Source organism: Macaca thibetana, chromosome 5, assembly GCF_024542745.1.
Source record: "Macaca thibetana thibetana isolate TM-01 chromosome 5, ASM2454274v1, whole genome shotgun sequence".
Taxonomy (NCBI): Eukaryota; Metazoa; Chordata; class Mammalia; order Primates; family Cercopithecidae; genus Macaca; species Macaca thibetana.
The window spans coordinates 50,758,830-50,776,994 of record NC_065582.1 but is presented as its reverse complement, the minus strand read 5'-3'; the positions used below and the strand labels follow the sequence as shown (position 1 = coordinate 50,776,994).

At 39.9% G+C, this 18,165-nt stretch overlaps 1 long non-coding RNA gene across 2 annotated transcripts in view; it reads right to left on the bottom strand.

Moving 5' to 3' along the window:
• The window catches only part of LOC126954629 (uncharacterized), a 163,313-nt gene that overhangs the window by 89,405 nt on the left and 55,743 nt on the right, over positions 1 to 18,165 (bottom strand). The window lies entirely within an intron of this gene.

Sequence of the window (18,165 nt, the reverse complement as noted above, 5' to 3'; positions counted from 1 at the left end):
AAGCCTGTAAACTGAAGAAATGTGTACCAATGACCCACTCGTGGAGGCAAATTATCAGAGATCCATGGTCGGATAAAGGAACAGCATGTAAGCCAGAGGAGAGTCTGAATAAGCAGCAGAAAAAGGTGTGTGCGTTGTGCTCCTAAATACACTATACTCTTACTGTGAATGAACTAGTTTCATTTAAAGAACCAAGGTCAGAAGGGACAGGAAGACTTAAGCCCTGGAGTTCGGGAAGGCCAAGTAGTGAACAAATGAAATATTTATATGTATAAATCTTTAGACTGGTGCTATGAAAGAGCTCAGTAGCCCTGGAGAGGATGGAGTCTTCAAAAACCAAGGTAAATGGAGCTGAGAAGTAGAAAAATCATAGGAACGTGAACAAAAGGAAAAATCTAGGGCACAGTAGAGTGGCATTTATTCACTCATTTATTCATTCAACAAACTTCACGGAGTGTTCATTAATGATATATATAGTAATAGTAGTAACAGCAGCTAACACTTACATAGCACATGTTCTATGCCACACGTTGTTTTAAGGACTTTTAAACCTTTTAACCCTCACTGCCCTGCGAGCTAGTTATTCCTATTATCCCTGTTTTGTAGATGAGGAAACTGGGGCACAGAGAAGGTAAATATTTTGCTGGCAATCATTCAGCTTATGAGTGCATGAGCAGCATTTGACCCAGGCTCTCTGGATCCAGAGTCTGCTTACATCCTTCACTATGATAATAACCTACTATGTTCTTGCTCTCTGCCAGCCGCCACAGATGTGAGAAGGCCTGGCTTCTGTTCCTAAAGGAATTTGTCACCCAGTGGAAGTTGTGGAATAGCAGTAAATAGAAATGTGGAGGAGAGGGGCCCGTGACAAGTTTCAGTTAATCACAATTTTCCTGGGTTGGCCCAGATTTTCTTGCTCTCATTTGAGTCCCATCCATGGAGAGCTTACCAATTATGGGAACTTAACAGTGGTATTAACTAGGGGGAAGAGAACAAATCTGACTTCCCAAACACTCCTCCACTCTTCTAATAATAGATTTGAATAATGCACATATAGTTTGAGTCCTTAGCAGATATCTGGAATTTATTTCTGGTTTGCCTGAAACCTTTTATTAGAATAATAATTTTTAAAAAGCCTAGGACATCCTATAGCTTGACATTAAATAAATGTAAACCTCTACTCAGAAACTATTTAAATTTTGTTTAAAGTGTTCTCTGTGAAAGTTAAATGACCTTTAAGAAGAAACTCTGAAAATGTATCTGCCATAAGGATAATTTATGAGCTGAACACATTCCACAGGTACTGCTAAGAGTGACACATGTGTTCCTGAAAAAGTACAGGAAAGTTCAGTGACATTCACAGTACTTTGCTGAAGAGCCCTGTCTAGTTGCTTCACTGATAGGCACCGTGGTTTCTGGCTTTAGCCTGTCCTGAGAGCCCTGGACGAAACAGCCCTTGAACCCCAAGTGCTGGGCACATGAATGTGATGGACAAGCATTTGCTGCAGTTTTTAAGTTCTCTTTAGGTCAACATTTCCAGGCATATATCACTACCTAACAAATCACCCTAAAACACAAGAATTTAAAGCAACAAATAGAATTTATTTTTGCCCATAAATGTGCAGTGTGGGCAATGCTCCACAAGAACAGGTCATCTCCGCTTCCCTCGGCTGACGTGGGGTCGAATACTTCTCTTTATCTCCACCACGTGGCCTCTCCAGTATGGCAGCATCAAAGTGGCCAGACTTTTTACATGTCGGCTCAGGGCTTCCAAGGCATGTGTCTCAAGAAAGAGCATGGGGGAAGCTGTATTACCATTAATGATCTAGTCTCAAACATCACGCAGCCTTACTTCTGCCATATTCTATTAATCAAGGTAGTCGGTTTCAACAGAGGTGTCCAACAACCTCTGTGGCACCAGGGACTGGTTTCATGGAAGACAATTTTTCCATGGGGCGGGGGGCAGAGGGTAATTCTGGAGGAGGTTGGTTTCAGGATGAAGCACACATCCTAGATCCCTCGTATGTGCGGTTCACAATAGGGTTCCTGCTCCTATGAGAATCTAATGCCAATGCTGATCTGCCAGGAGGCTGAGCGCTGGTGGTCATGCTCACTCACCCACCACTCACCTCCTACTGTACGGCCTAGTTTCTAACAGGCCAAGGCCCAGGGGTTGGGGACCCCTGAGTTATAAGACCAGGGCAGGTTCAAGGGGAGGGGAAAATAGACTCCTCCTCTTGTTGGATGGGGGTGTGACAATGTTCTGGAAAATCACATAAGATGGAAAATATTGCTCCTGCCATTTTTGATACAGTCTACCCTATGAACTCACAGGAAGAATTTGTGTCCAATTCCATATCAGGAACTGATGTGCTACTACTAAGAATATGTTAGCTTAGCTCATGAAGCTGTGGATCTTGTTTTCGTCTTTTCTATTGGCTTCCAGAAGACCCATAGACAAATGTGTTGCCTTCCTCTAGCCAGATCCCCTGTAAAATTTCATATACAGTAACTTACCCTGTGTTCATTTTATTTTCCCACCATTATTTTCCCTTTGCTTCAATTTTCCTCACTTTTAAAATACACTGTTGCTGTATATGTATTCTACCAGCTGCAAAGAAAGTGAAATATGAATTTTAAAATTTCCAAGAATTAGCCGGGTGTGGTGGCACACACCTGCCATCCCAACTGCACTAGAAACCGAGGCAGGAGGATCTCTTGAGCCCAGGAGTTCAAGGCTGCAGCGAGCTATGATTGCACCATTGTACTCCAGCCTGGGTGACAGAGTGAGACCCTGTCTCAAAAAAATAAATTAAGTAAAATAAAATACTCCAAGAAACCAGAGAATCCACCCAGTAGAAAATACATCTAGTTAAAAAAAAAAAAAAAAAAAAAGATAGCAAAAGAGGTTAAACCTCACTAGTAATGATAAAAATGAATATTAAAAGAAGTCACCATTTTTTCTTATCACTTAATTGGGTCCTAGGCTCAGTGTTTAGTCCTTCACTAACACTGTAATTATTAAAATTATTTTCTTTCCATTAGTCAAGGATGAGGATCAGGATATGGACAATGAGATCAGTACTTCTGGATGTACCTAGGAGAACTGTAAAACTGCACAATTGCTTCCACAGAATAATTTGATGACACTTATTAAAGGCCAGAAAATACCATGAACTTCCATCCAGTAAAATCTCTTCTAGGTTCTAGAACAAGGAAATAACCCAGATTCTGGGAAATCTGATTTATGCATCAGGACATTGTCTCATTGTCTAAATGCATTAGGAAGTCATCTTAGTTTATCTTTTTAAAAATTGTTGTAAAATACACACATATAAAATGTACCATTTAACCACATGTAAGTGTACAGTTCAGTGGCATTAAGTGTATTCACATTATTATGTGGCCATCACCACTATACATGTCCAGAAGTTTTTCATCATCTTTAACGTAAGCTCTGTACCCATTAAACAACAACTCCCCATTCTCTTTTTTTTTTTTTTTTTTTTTTTTTTTTTTGAGACAGTCTCCCTCTGTCGCCCAGGCTGGAGTGCAGTGGCCGGATCTCAGCTCACTGCAAGCTCCGCCTCCCGGGTTCACGCCATTCTCCTGCCTCAGCCTTCCCAGTAGCTGGGACTACAGGCGCCCACCACCTCGCCTGGCTAGTTTTTTGTATTTTTAGTAGAGACGGGGTTTCACCGTGTTAGCCATGATGGTCTCGATCTCCTGACCTCGTGATCCCCCCGTCTCGGCCTCCCAAAGTGCTGGGATTACAGGCTTGAGCCACCGCGCCCGGCCTCTCTTTTTTTTTTAATTAATTAATTTATTTTGACATGAAGTCTAGCTCTGTCGCCCAGGCTGGAGTGCAGTGGCACAATCTCTGCTCATTGCAACCTCTGCCTCCTGGGTTCAAGCAGTTCACTGCCTCAGCCTCCCAAGTAGCTGGGATTACAGGCACCCACCACCATGCCCAGCTAAATTTTTGTATTTTTAGTAGAGACGAGGTCTCACCATCTTAGCCAGGCTGGTCTTGAACTCTGGACCTCGTGATCCACCCACCTCGGCCTCCCAAAGTGTTAGGATTACGGGCACGAGCCGCCGCACCCGGCCAAAAGCTCTCCATTCTTATCTCCCTCAACCCCCACCCCTGGTAACCACGATTCTACTTTCTGTTTCTATAAATTCCACTGCTCCAGGTACCTCATATATGTGGAATCATATGGTATTTGCATTTTTTGTGGCTAGTTCACTTCCCCTAGCATAAGGTCCTCAAGGTTCATCCATGTTATAGCATGTGTCAGAATTTCCTTCCTTTTTAAATATGACTAATATTCCATTGTATGTGTAGTCCACATTTTGTTTATCATTCACATTTCATTCATCCACGGATGGTTGGGTTAGTTCCACCTTCTGGCCATTGTGAATACTGCTGCTGTGGACAGGAGCACACAAATATCTGTTCTGAGTCCCTGCTTTCCATTCTTTGGGGTATATATTCAGAAGTGGAACTGCTTTGATTTATTTTATGTCAATGAAATATTAGAAGCCATCATCATGTATAACAAATCAGGGAACTGTTTATTAAATTACGTACAGACCCTTCATCTTCTATCTCCTTTGGAAATGAGGACTCTGGAGACCTCCTATGAGCCTTTCCTGGCCGGGCTGTCCGCGTCCTGCCCTTGCCTCTGTCACAGCACCTGTCCCATCATGTTGTTGTTCGCTTGATTGTTTCCTCAACCAGAGCTCTGTCAGGAGAGTGACTTTGTCTTCCATCTCTGGCCTCAATTCCCCAATTCCTGGCACATAATATGAGCTTGGAAAGTGTTGACTGAGTGAAAAATAAACTAGCTAGAAATAGGGCAGTCAGAAACCACCTCATAGTAAATTTGATTCAGATGTTTATCAGCTGATTGTGGAAACCTTATAAAGGACATAAACCTACACTATAATTTGGGGAAAACAAAATAAAAATCTTAGAAATGATAGGAAAACCTTAGGTGAAGGGTGAATATACCTATAGCACTTAAGGGCACTAAAGTGGGTTGTGTTGTTTCAGTATTTAATGTGCAGAGAGAAAGTGAGGTTCTTGGAGACAGTGAGTCCTCCAGGAGGCCAGGGGAATCTTTCCGACATGGAAACATTCACACGTATGCATCATTCTTTGCCTTCTATTCCAATGAATGTACATAAAAATATACACATCTATATTCTAAGATAACAAATATCTAATATTCTAAACTGCCAGAGCTAGTAAATATTTCATAGCCATACTATATCAAACCCAGTCTTATATTTCAGTAATAGATATCGATAAATCCCAAATCTTATTTGATCTAGATTTTCCCCTTTTTTATTAAACACCACATCCTTAGAAGTTGAGTCAGACCTTTATTCAACGTCACTTCCTTCGAGATGACTTCTCTGATCCCCAGCCTGTCCCAGAGCACACCCACCAATGTATTTTTTCTTCCACTGCTTGACTTGCTCTTCGTGTCACTGTCACCTGACATGCCATCATTCAGGCTTTCTTTTATTTTCTGTCCCTCATTTTAGAATGTGCACTTCTTGAGGACAAAAGCTTTTTTTCACTCTATGCCTAGATCAGCATCAAGAGTATACTGGCAATTTAAAAAATATTTATTAAATGAGGCCAGGCATGGTGGCTCACACCTGAAATCTCAGCACTTTGGAAAGCCGAGATGGGAGAATTACTTGAGCTCAGGAGTTTAAGGCCAGCCTGGGCAACATAGCGAGAACTTGTCTCTCAAAAAAAAAAAAAAATTAGCCAGGCATGGTTGCATGTACTTGTGGTCCTAACTACTCAGGAGAGGGAGGCAGGTAGACTACTTAAGCCCAGGAGGTAGAGGCTGCAGTGAGCCAAGATCGCACCACTACATCCCAGCCTGGGTGACAGAGTGAGACCCTATTTCAAAAACAAACAAACAAAAAAAACCAGCAATATATGTTTAATGACTATGCACATAAAATAAAGTTACATTTAAAAATCAGTGACCAAATTATATAAGCAACATGAGAAAATGTGTGTATATATGTAAATATATGTGTGTGTACAGACACACACAGACACATACACACACAACTATGGTTTGAATGATGGTGTCCCCTACAAAATTCATGTTAAAACTTAATCACCAATGTGATGCAGATGCTCCTTGACATACAATGGGGTTACGTCCCTATAACCACATTGTGAGTAAAAAGTATCATGTCAGAAAGTATCATAAATAATCATTTAATACCCTGATAAACCCATGGTAAAGTCAAAAAATCATAAGTTGAACTATTGTTTAAGTCTGGGACTATCTTTTGTATTAAGAGGTGGATCCTTTAAGAGGTGATTAAGTTGACTCATGGATGGGGTTAGGGCCCTTATTTTAAAAAGCTACAGGCAGTGGGTTTTCTCTCTCCTGCTCTTCTGCCATGTGAGGACACAGAGTTTGGTGCCCCTTGCTCTTCAGCCTTTCACCATGTGAGGAAGGAAGCAGAGCAGACCCTCACCAGAGGCTGACCTGCTGGTGCCCTGACCTTGGACTTCCCAGCCTCCAGAACTGTGAAGACATAGAAATTTCTGTTCTTCCTAAATTACTCGAAATATTTTGGTATTTTGTTATAGCAGCACAAATGGACTGAGACACACACACGTATAAACACACACACACACAAAACACACACAACACATAAAAATGATTACATGCAAATACACCAAAAGTTAAGAGTAACACAGAAACTATAACATTGGTGGGATTAAGTCTAGCTTTTTTTGAATTCCAAATGTTCTAATGCAGTTGCATTCATTTCATTGTGCTCTCTATAGCTAGGTAGGGTATTGCTTGGCCAACAAGAATTCTCCTGTTGACACTTGGGTGAATTCGCAATGCTCTAGAATCTTTTTCTCAGTATCGCAAGCTCATATAGATGTTTTTTGACAACCTGAGAGTAGGTCATTCTCTATAGATACACTCACATTAACCTTGCTTATAAAAGACCACTATATAAACCAAAGTGCAAATTATGTCTTTAAAATAAAAAATTTAACTGCCAAGGGGAAAGGATATTTGTTGGGAGCTCAGTTATAACCTGTTGACTTAGTGATTATGGAATCAGATCAACGGCATTTGGCTTGAAGATGCTGATGTTTAAATAGGAATGTTTGTACTGTATGGGGCCTGATGGCTGCATCACCATGAAAAGGTTATTCCTATCCCCAGACAGATGGCATTTGCTGGACAGGAGAGCTCCTCCTGATCACAGCAGAGACATAACGCCAAGTCTGCCTCTGTGACCTTGCTAACTTCTGTCACTAATCATCTACTTCATTTTCTCATTGACATGATTTTTCTTACTAAATATTAATTCAACAGACTTCATAATAACTTTTTGACTTGCTAATATAGCCAGTTGCATATTGTCCTTCCTGTTTCTGGACCTTAGCAACATTTATATTTGTCATGTTTTTGCCTCTGTCTAAACTTATTATGTTTTTATTTTACAAATAATTGCCAGAAACTCAGGAGTACCTTGTTTTCACTATTGTCTACACTGAAATTATAAAAACAATTTCTGAAGTCAGGAAAGTAAATAATCTGTATTAGGAAAAGTTCTTTTCTAAATAATATTTTTTAATGTAAATGCTTTGGAACTTGTAACAGAGACCCAGCTTGAATCTACCACGTATTCATCTCAAATTTAATGTATTTGAACCTTGCAAAAGGACTGGTGGGGCAGGTTCACCAGGAATCTTTTTAATTATGATCAAACTCTTCCTAGGAAAGAGCTCATCCAAAAAAAAGAGTCAATGTCCTCTTGAAACTTGGAAGAGAGAAGTAAATGAGAGTATAGCATAGGGACTGTCATTCAGACTCTCCTCCACCCATACTCATGACAGGTTGTGCTAGGGGAGCCAAAACACTTTCTTCTCTGAAGCCTGCATGGGACCTTTAGAGTTTATCCGCGGTGGCTGGGTGATGGTGGCAGCAGCTTTGTGCACATTGTAACCACGGGTAGTAATAGCTTCAAAGTTCAGGTGTCAAGGGCACAGAAGTCATGCCCTCACTGCCAGTCATCAAGTAACTTACATCAAGTATCTCATCATGGACATTGGCAGTTGTGGTTCTGTGGGTGGACACTGGCAATGCAGCTGCACTGGGCATCTGTGGGAACAAGGGCTATTATTATAGCTATCCAGGAGAGGAGATGTTTTTGAAGTTTACATAACACATCCATTTCTTAGAGACTTTCAGACTATTTTGGCAAATCTGAGAGGCCTGAACCTTGTTCAGACCAAATGAGAATGGATATACACAAATGTTGCTTTGTAACTGTTGTTATATTCTCCCATACCAACGTAGGAGCATCCTGGGAAATATAGTTCACATACCTGAAAGTTAAGTTTCAGTTGGATAGAATCATTACACTTATGAAAAATGATTCCTTCTCAGATGACAAAAGACCAAGTGATCACTGTTATTCCTACTAAAATCAAGCTATATCTCGGTTTGAAAAATGTTAACTTTGAAATTTGAAAAATTATTTTAAAAATAGAGTACAAATTATATCATAAACACTCCTCTCTGCCACCCAAAATAAACAAACATTAATATCTTGTTACATATGCTTCAGATCTTTATCTTACAAGAAGTAAAGGATTAAACTCAAAGATACTGTCCCCTAGAGCCCCTTCTCCACTCCCATTCCCACCCCTCCCCTCCATCCCAAGAGCAAATTATGGATGCCATTTTTAAATCCACAACAAATAATGTAATACATTATTTATAGATGTGAAAATAACTACAAAGCAAAAGTATAAAGACAAGGAATAAATATATGCTAAGGTAATTTTTAAAAATAACGGATGGAAAGAGAATGTTTCACTCCTCTCATAAATACTATAAATTGTTTAGACCCTTTTAAATTCATATTTAATTCAAGGAAAAGTAATCAAGGATAATCGAATACTCTAAGAAAAGTATTGCACAGCTATAACTTCACTCTTCCTTTTCAGTTGAGTGAGAAAATGATAGAAGAAAGTCGGGAACTGGGAACCAGAGATAAGATAGTGTTTCGTCCTCCCAGCAATCCTTCCTTTAGAAACTGAAAGAGGAAGACAGGAGAGACCCACAGCTGATCTCTGAGAAGTGAGTAGCTGGAGGCACCAGGATACCAGCCAAGCCTAAAGGATAAAGCAAATCCCTGGACATAGCTTTTGATTATAAGCTAAGAAGTGCAAGGTAAGCTACAAGAAGCATTCTAATCAGGGCCTAGATGTGTTTGATTACAATAAATCAACATCTGCAAAATTCATGAAAAAACTACCCAATGTTTTCGTAGCCTTTATTTGACTTTAGAGCAATTAGAAAGCTTCATTTAAGTACAGTAATCATTAAATCTATTTAAATAAGGTTTTCAATTGCAAAGCAAAAATAATATACAAATTGGGGATTATACATCAGGAGCCAGATTTCTAATTAAACAAGGAGATTAAACCTATTCATTTATCTCTGTTTCTTTCTGAAATTCATCCAATATTAATATTAAAGGAATAAAAAAATACATTAACTCTCATGTTCTCAGAGCATGAATGGGGCTTGACCACTGGCCCTCGATTGGGGAGAGAAAATGGAAGTCTCAGCCAGGTGCAATGGCTCATACCTGTAATCCCAGCACTTTGGGAGGTCAAGGCAGGCAGATCACTTGAGGTCAGGAGTTCCAGACCAGCCTGGCCAACAAGGTTGAAACCCCCTGTCTACTAAAAATACAAAATGTAGCCAGGCATGGTGGTGCGCACCTGTAATCCCAGCTACTCAGGAGGCTGAGGCATGAGAATCACTTGAACCCGGGAGGTGGAGGTTGCAGTGAGCCGAGATCCCGCCACTGCACTTCAGCCTGGGCAACAGAGCAAGACTCGGTCTCAAAAAAAAAAAAAAAAAAAAAAAAAAAAAAAGGACGTCTTTAAGAAAGCAAATCACAGGAAACAACAAAACAGAAGAATCCACAAAGTTCTGGAAGATGGAAAGGAGGTGGACCCATGGTAACTGAGTCAAAGAGAGAAGGCTGGAAACTATCACGCTGGAGGAGAGAGGCAAGAAGACAGTAGGAGCTAACTCTTTCACGTCATAGAATCCCAGAAAGATACAAGATTTGGAGGTGCTAGGAGCCAAGTGAGACTGATAACTAACATCCTCCTTTTTCCTCAGTGGAGTACACAAATGGTTAAGACACAGATGTGGATGCCAGACAACGGGAGATCAAATGTCACCTTTAATCTAGAATCCTACATTGGATACTGGACTAGAAAAACATTTGGGGAAAAAGTAATGAAATTCAAATATGGTTCCATGGATTAGCTAATTGTAATGTATTATGAATCACCCGCTTTCTGTCTTTGCTCTGTGGTTATGTAAAAAGTTAACATTAAAGAAAGCTGGGGGAGGAACGTACAGAAATTATCTGTACTATTCGTGCAAATTGTAGGTCTAAAATTATTTCAAAATTAAACTTTTTAAGTTAAACATCTCCTTGATTGCTGATAAAGCCAATATTAGAAAGCATAGCTTATTCTGCCTGAATTGGATAAATTTGTTCACTTCAGATTTGGGCAGATTTACCTAATCATAACTGCAAGCAATACCGTGCCATTTCAAGTCTTACCACAGAATAGAGTCAGCAGGCTCTAAGCCTACACAGGGCCCAGAGCTAAAGAGAGCACATGCTCTGCTTCAGACAGGCGAAACTTCAGTTTAAGATCTTAGGATCTCCTCAAAGAAAGGTGAGCAGAAAGGGCTGAGCTATGCCTGCCCAGTTCCTTCCCCGCTCTCCCCAATTAAGTATGTCACTCCTTGTCGCCTGGGGAGGAGTCAAGACAGAGAAGGAAGAATCCAGGAGCATTGTTTTCAACGCAGTGCTCTCAGACTTTTTGGTCTCAAGGTCCTTTTACACTATTAAAAATAATTGGAGACCTCAAAGAGCTTTTGTTCATACTAGTTATATATTTAAACATCTACTATAAAACTGACACTTTTTAGTATTTATTTATTTATTTAAATACTATTACTAAAGCCAGTAGATGTTAACATGAATAACATATTTTATGAAAAATAATAATTTTTTCCAAACCAAAAAGTATAATGAGAAGAGTGTCCTTGTTGTTCATTTTTACAAATCTCTGTAATGGCCGCCTTAACAGAAGACAGCTGGATTATCACAGCTGTTTCTGCATTCGATCTGCTGTGATATCACATGTCATGTTGCCTCTGGAAAATTCCCCTACACACTTACAGGAGAATGACAGTGAAAAGAGCAAATAATATCTAGTGTTTTTAGAAAAAATATTTTTTCCTTCCATCCCTCAGAGATCCCTGGACTACACTTTGAGAACCACTGTTCTAATAAATGTCTCTCTATGTGCAGAACAGACGAGGTAAATGTTCCCCCAATGGAAGGCAGCACAAAGGCTGTAGAAGACAGTGATGAAGGCTAAAAGAAGGGTGCCCCAGAGACAGAGAAGCTTTGAAGAAAATCTGGCTATGAAGCAGAGAAACTCTTCCCCCAATTTCTCTTTCAAGTAGCACTGTCAGGTGACTGTCTCTGTCTCTCTGCTGGCAATTTACTGAGAGGCTGAACCCTGACAATCTCCAGACTCAAGGAAGCCGGCAGAGCTGAGGAACACCCTACTAAAACAGGAAACTGGGAGGAATTTAGCACGAGATTCAATGACATCCCTCATCCCTCTTGCCCTACTCAGCTCCTAACATCCTGGCCTCTTAGTTTGTTACCCATGCCCCAACACACACACCCTAAGTGAGAGGTTGGGTAATTCTTCTCTGAGGAAACAGAACAAGCCAAGAAGGGGGAAAAAAATAAACCCTATAAATACTGAGAGTTGGGATATCCATCAATGAAACAGCCCCAACCAATTACCCATAATTAAAGCCCACATCTTGGCAAGCCCCACCTCTGCACACACAGTTCCAATAGCTGCAGATGTTGCACTCTTGTGTGCTAATAGACAGTCCAGAATGACTAAATCAGACATTCTCAGAAAGCATCCAATGGGGAAAAAAACAGACAAAATTATAAAAAACAAATGAAAAGACAATGTGGTTTCTTTAAAAAAATAATAAAAATAATAAAAAAAAGAACATTCATCAACAACAAAGGGCTTCTTGGAAATTAAAAACATAAAAGCAGAAATTTAAAAATTAATTAAAGTTTTGTAAGATAAAGCTGAGAAAGTCTTTCAGAAAGTAGATCAAAGAAAAATGAATAGAAAATAGAAAAAATAATACTTAGAATATCAGAGAATTGATACCGGCTAAACTTGCAACAAATACAACCCCAGAAAGAGTTAACTGGGAAAATTACCAGATAAATAAAAATTAAATCTTCACAGAATTGAGGAGCCTGAGTTTCCAAGTTGAAAGAGTCTATCATATTTCCAGGAAAATATATAAATATATGAAAAAGCAAAAAAAAAATACATAGATGTGAAACTCCAGCAAACAAGGGATAAAGAGAAAATCCTAAAGGCTTCAAGAACACAAAAACAATGGAGATGCAGGATGGCATCAGACTTGAGAATAATAACTCTAAGAATCACATGATAATGGAGAAATGAAATGCCTTCAAAATGCTGAAGAAAAATGCTATCCACCTAGAATCCTAAACTCAAATCATCATTCAAGGATGAGGATAGATTAAAGACATATGCACAAAGGCAACATCTAAAAAAGATTACTTCCCAGGAAAGCCTTTTTTCAAGATGCTCCTAGAAGGTGTAATCCATTGAAAGAAAAGAATCAACCAAGGAAAGAAAACAGGGAATCCAAGACAGAAGGTGTGGTTGTCAGTCTTCAAGACGGCCCTAAATGAGCCCCTCCTGGGATTCACAGCCTTGTACGGTCCCCTCTGGTATTGGACAGGGTCTATGTGGACAATAGAAGATAGCAGAAGTAACAAGCTATTCCTTCTGGCATTGGGTTTCGTCTTTCTCCCTTCCACTCTTTCTCTCTCTCCAGCCACTAACTCTGGGGGAAGCCGGTGTGAGCAGTGCTATAGAGATGTCCGTTTGGTGACAACTGAGTCCTCCTGCCCAAAGCTTCTAATCTGAGCTTAGAAACCGATTCTCCAGTGCCAGTCCAGCTTCAGATCATTTCAGCCTTGTGAGAAACCTGAACCAGAACCATCCAGTTAAGCTGTTCCTGGATATGACCCACAGAAACTGTGAAAAAATAAATGTTTGTCAGTTGATGCTGCTAAGTTTTGAAGTGATATGTTACAAAGCATCAGACACCTAATACACAGTGGATCTAACACAGAAGAGAAGAGAAAGACATTTCTAAGACAAGAAAGCCCCAGGGCAACAGCCATGTAGCCATCAGTATCCTGTCCAGATTTGAGCAGAAAGACTGAGGTCTCTAGGAAAGATGTCTCAAAAAAAAAAAGTAGAACTGATAAATTATCTTGTGTATTTTATGATGGAGAGAAGTTGCATTCACTTACTTCAATGTGAATATATATTTAGTTACGTTCACAAACACTCCAGTTTCAGACTGAAGTGTTTGCTAATGGTTACATGGAAAGCTAAGCAAAAGAAAAGTTGTAACAATTATTAACTCTAGAAAAAAAAGGGTTCAAGAAAGGAAAGGTAACTAAAGTACATATTTAGCCCATATGCAAATAATATTTATATCATCATAGTAATGGAGATGCCAGACAGTGATATACCCCCCAGATTGTGGTAATTCTACTGAGAGTATGAAGAAATGAAAGCATGTGTAGCAGGGAGGGAGTGGTGGTGGTAGAGCATGTTGATTTAAGAAAGCTAAAATTTATCTTCTGTAATGAGAAGTTAGTGGATGATGTCTGAAACATGAAGATCAAAACACTTTAATCTAAGTATACTATTGACAAATGCAAAGGTAAATTCCAGAATAACAGCTAAAATAATTGAAAGGAATTGACTCTGGGGAGCAGAAATTGAGGGTAGGAAGCAATGGCATCATGCAGTGCTCTGCCATAAGTTATGTTATTCTCCTTGTCTCAAAAAATTTTGATCCAAATACAATTTTATTATTGTTATTGAGACAGAGTCTCCCTCTGTTGCCCAGGCTGGATGATCTTGGCTCACTGCAACCTCCGCCTCCTAGGTTCAAGCGATTCTCCTGGCTCAGCCTCCTGAGTAGCTGGGATCACAGGCACCTACCACCATGCTCGGCTAGTTTTTGTATTTTTAGTAGAGACGGGGTTTCCCCATGTTGGCCAGGCTGGTCTCGAACTCCTGACCTCAGGTGATCCACCCACGTTGGCCTCCCAAAGTGCTGGGATTATAGGCATGAGCCACCACACCCTAAAATAAAATATTAACAGCATTTACCTATCATGGGACAAAAATCAATAGGCAATGTCTACAATTAATAAACCACAAAATAGAAAATACCTTCATATTTGTCAGTATCTATCAGAAGATACCAAAAACACAAATAGTTAAATATGGTTTCCTCTGAAAGACAACACTGGGAATGGCAATATTTATTGCTGCAATACAAACCATCCCCAAACATAGTAGCTGTGATGGTTAATATTAGATGTCAACTTGATCGCATGGAAAGATGCCTGGACGGCTGATAAAGTATTGTTTCTGAGTGTCTGTGAGAGTGTTGCCAGAGGAAATTGACATTTGAGTTGCTGGAAAAGCATTAGTTGTGAGATGGTTTCCCTACCCTGAGATGTCCTTCAATGCCTCAATGCCTCAGGGAGAGGAAAACCCACCGTTAATGTGAGTGGGCACCATCCAATCGTCAGTCAGTGCGGCTAAAACAAAGCAGGTGGAAGAAGGTAGGATAAGTTTGCTTGCTGAATCTTCTGGCTCTTTTTCTTATTCCCATGCCAGACGCTTGCTTCCGCTCCTCCTGCCCTTGAACATCAGACCCCAGGTTCTTCCGTCCTTGGACCGTGGAACTTGCACCAGCAGCTTCCCAGGGGCTCTCAGGCCTTGGGCCACAGACTAAGGCTGCGCTATCACCTTCCCTGGTTTTGAGGCTTTCGGACTTGGACTGAGGGACTACCGGCTTCTCTCTTTCCTCTCTTCCAGACAGCCTGTTGGGGGACTTCACCTTGTAATTGTGCAAGCCAATTCTCCCTTATAAACTCCCTTTTTTACTATTATTATACTTAAATTCTGGGATACATGTGCAGAATGTTCATGTTTGTTACATAGGTATACATGTGCCATGGTGGTCTGCTGCACCCATCAACCCATCATCTACATTAGGTATTTCTCCTAATACTATCCCTCTCCTAGCCCCCCATTCCCCAAAAAACCCCAGTGGGTGATGTTCCCCTCCGTGTATCCATATGTTCTCATTGCTCAGCTCCCACTTATGAGTGAGGAAATGCAGTGTTTGGTTTTCTGTACCTGTGTTAGTTTGCTGAGAATGATGGTTTCCAGCTTCATCCATGTCCCTGCAAAGGACATAAACCTTTTGTATGGCTGCATAGTATTCAATGGTGTATATGTGCCACATTTTCTTTATCCAGTCTATCATTGATGGGTATTTGGGTTGGTTCCAAGTCTTTGCTATTGTGAATAGTGCTGCAATAAGTATATGTGTGCATGTGTCTTTACAGTAGAATAATTTATACACCCAGTAATGGGATTGCTGTGTCAAATGGTATTTCTGGTTCTAGATCCTTGAGGAATTGCCACACTGTCTTCCACAATGGCTGAACTAGTTTACACTCCCACTAACAGTGTAAAAGCATTCCTATTTCTCCACATCCTCTCCAGCATCTGTTGTTTCCTGACTTTTTAATGATCGCCATTCTAACTGGCATGAGATGGTATCTCATTGTGGTTTTGACTTGCATTTCTCTAATCATTCTCTAATGACCAGTGATGATGAGCTTTTTTTCAAATGTTTGTTGGCTGCATAAATGTCTTCTTTTGAGAAGTGTCTGTTCATGCCCACTTTTTGATGGAGTTGTTTGTTTTTTTCTTGTAAATTTGTTTCAGTTCCTTGTAGATTATGGATATTAGCCCTTTGCTATTGGATAGATTGCAAAAATTTTCTCCCATTCTGTAGGTTGCCTGTTCATTCTGATGATAGTTTCTTTTGCTGTGCAGAAGCTCTTTAGTTTAATTAGATCTCATTTGTCAATTTTGGCCTATGTTGCCATTGCTTTTGGTGTTTCGGTCCTGAAGTCTTTGCCCATGCCTATGTCCTGAATGGTATTGCCTAGGTTTTCTTCTAGGGTTTTTATGGTTTTAGGTCTTGTGTTTAAGTCTTTAATCCATCTTGAGTTAATTTTTGTATAAGGTGTAAGGAAGGGGTCCAGTTGCAGCTTTCTGCGTATGGCTAGCCTGTTTTCCCAATACCATTTATTAAATAGGGAATCCTTTCCCCATTGCTTGTTTCAGTCAGATTTGTCAAAGATCAGATGGCTGTAGATGTGTGGCATTATTTCTGAGGCCTCTGTTCTGTTCCATTGGTCTATATATCTGTTTTGGTACCAGTACCATGCTGTTTTGGTTACTGTAGACTTGTAGTATAGTTTGAAGTCAGGTAGCGTGATGCCTTCAACTTTGTTCTTTTTGCTCAGGATTGTCTTGGCTATATGGGCTCTTTTTTGGCTCCATATAAAATTTTGAGTAGTTTTTTTCTAATTCTGTGAAGAAAGTCAATGGTAGCTTAATGGAGACAGCATTGAATCTATAAATTACTTTGGCTTGTATGGCTATTTTCAAGATATCGATTCCTCCTATCCATGAGCATGGAATGTTTTTCCATTTGTTTGTGTCCTCTCTTATTTTCTCAAGCAGTGGTTTGTAGTTCTCCTTGAAGAGGTCCTTCACAACCCTTGTAAGTCATATCCCTAGGTATTCTATTCTCTTTGTAGCAATTGTGAATGGAAGTTCACTCATGATGTGACTCTGTTTATCTATTATTGGCGTATAGGAATGCTTGTGATTTTTGCACATTGATTTTGTATCCTGAGGCTTTGCTGAAGTTGCTTATCAGCTTCAGGAGATTTTGGGGTGAGACAATGGGGTTTTCTAAATATACAATCATGTCATCTGCAAACAGAGAAAATTTGACTTCCTCTCTTTCTATTTGAATAGCCTTTATTTCTTTCTCTTGCCTGATTGCCCTGGCCAGAACTTCCAACACTATGTTGAATAAGAGTGGTGAGAGAAGGCATCCTTGTCTTGTGCTGGGTTTCAGAGGTAAAGCTTTCAGCTTTTGCCCATTCAGTATGATATTGACTGTGGGTTTGTCAGAAATAGCTCTTATTATTTTGAGATATGTTCCATCAATACTTAGTTTATTGAGAGTTTTTAGCATGGAGGGGTGTTGAATTTTATTGAAGGCCTTTTCTGCATCTATTGAGATAATCATGTGATTTTTCTTTTTCATTGGTTCTGTTTATGTCATGGATTACATTTATTGATTTGCATATGTTGAACCAGCCTTGTATCCCTGGGATAAAACCTACTTGATCGTGATGGATAAGCTTTTCGATGTGCTGCTGGATTCGGTTTGCCAGTATTTTATTGAGGATTTTCACATCAATGTTCACCAGGGATATTGGCCTGAAATTTTCCTTTTTTGTTGTGTCTCTGCCAGGTTTTGGTATTGGGATGATGCTGGCCTCATAAAATGAGTTAGGGAGGAGTCCCTCTTTTTCTATTGTTTGGAATAGTTTCGGAAGGAATGGTACCAGCTCCTCTTTGTACCTCTAATAGAATCTGGCTGTAACTCCATCTGGTGCTGAGCTTTTTGTGGTTGGTAGGCTATTTATTACTGCCTCAATTTCAGAACTTGTTATTGGTCTACTCAGGGATTCAACTTTTTCCTGGTTTAGTCTTGAGAGGGTGTATCTGTCCCGGAACTTACCCATTTCTTCTAGATTTTCTAGTTTATTTGCATAGAGGTGTTTATAGTATTCTCTGATGGTAGTTTATATTTCTGTGGGATCAGTGGTGATATCCCCTTTATCATTTTTTATTGTGTTTATTTGATTCTCCTCTCTTTTCTTCTTTATTAGTCTGGCTAGTGGTCTATTTTGTTAATCTTTTCAAAAAACCACCTCCTGGATTCATTGATTTTTTGAAGGGCTTTTCATGTCTCTATCTCCTTCAGTTCT